We start from the raw sequence: 1,191 nt of genomic DNA on the forward strand, positions 1-1,191 counted from the left end.
TAAAGAAAGGGGAAAAAAATTATGTAGCTACTTTTGAATGTTTGTGCTGTTTTGAAAATGTTGTATACTTGTTAATCTCCATAACAGGATATATCAGAAGGGAAAATTCCAGCAGTGAGTGTGAACTTACAGATGGTTAGACATTGGGCGTCTGACCATCACACAAAATGGTGCCTGTCTTGGATAAAAGCTATGCCTGTGGTTGCACTAGAAACGGCAGACAGGGGTCCTGGGTTGTTTCCTCAACCTTAAGAGCAATCTACGAGATTTACATTTTGTCCCCTTCCATTCGCAAACTGCCCTTTTGTATTTTGTGATTAGCTACCCCCTTTAAAGAGTACACGGTAGAAAACTTACTGAATTTGATAAAACAAGGTTGTGTGTGTGTGTGTGTGTGTGTGTGTTGACCTCTGGATGGTGTTATAAATTAGAAAAATATATGTGTATGTATTTTTCTTTAAGAACTGCTTTGATTTTATAACACATATGCTTGTGAATTAAATTGTTTTAATATGAAGAATTAATTAAATAGTTCATTTGACAGGTTTTTGTAGATCTATATCAATCTTAGAATCTAGGCGTTACAAGTGACTTGAATGGAATGTTACAGAATGTTTCAGCAAAAGCAAAACCAAAAAAATAAGAGAGATAGAGAGATTTTGAAAGAAAGAAAAATTACCAAACAAGTTGTTCCACTTGCTTAACCTGAGCTTCTTCAGCTATGCATGTGTCCAAAGTTCATTTTAGTTAATTCTAAGTAGAAGCAGTCAAGTGGCACAGTGAGTCAGGTGCTGGGCTGCTAACCCAAACATAGCCATTCAAGCCAAGTGACCCCCAGCTAGCTTCCATTGACTCTTACTATCTCAGAAACCCTACAAAGTAGTTTCTGTGGGTGAAACCAACACAATAACCACATCATTTAAGTCAAAATGTAGTTATTTTAAAGAATCTAAGAAAGAGAAATTTATATAAAATAACTAAGGGAAAACTTAAAAATAACTAAACTTTATTTCAGCAGTGTGGCAAATAAATAACTTTAAGATTTTAAAAGAAATTTGCTGTTATTGAGATTTTTTTGTAATTAAAAGCTCACTTAAAAAATAGATCTATATTCAAGTCTGCTAATGTGTTCATTTTTCTTTTATATTTTTTATTTTTCTTAATTTTAAAGGGTTATCATGAGATATACAA

This window comes from Echinops telfairi, unplaced genomic scaffold (assembly GCF_000313985.2).
Source record: "Echinops telfairi isolate 266 unplaced genomic scaffold, ASM31398v2 ScPeMD7_1;HRSCAF=3_0, whole genome shotgun sequence".
NCBI classification, from domain to species: Eukaryota; Metazoa; Chordata; class Mammalia; order Afrosoricida; family Tenrecidae; genus Echinops; species Echinops telfairi.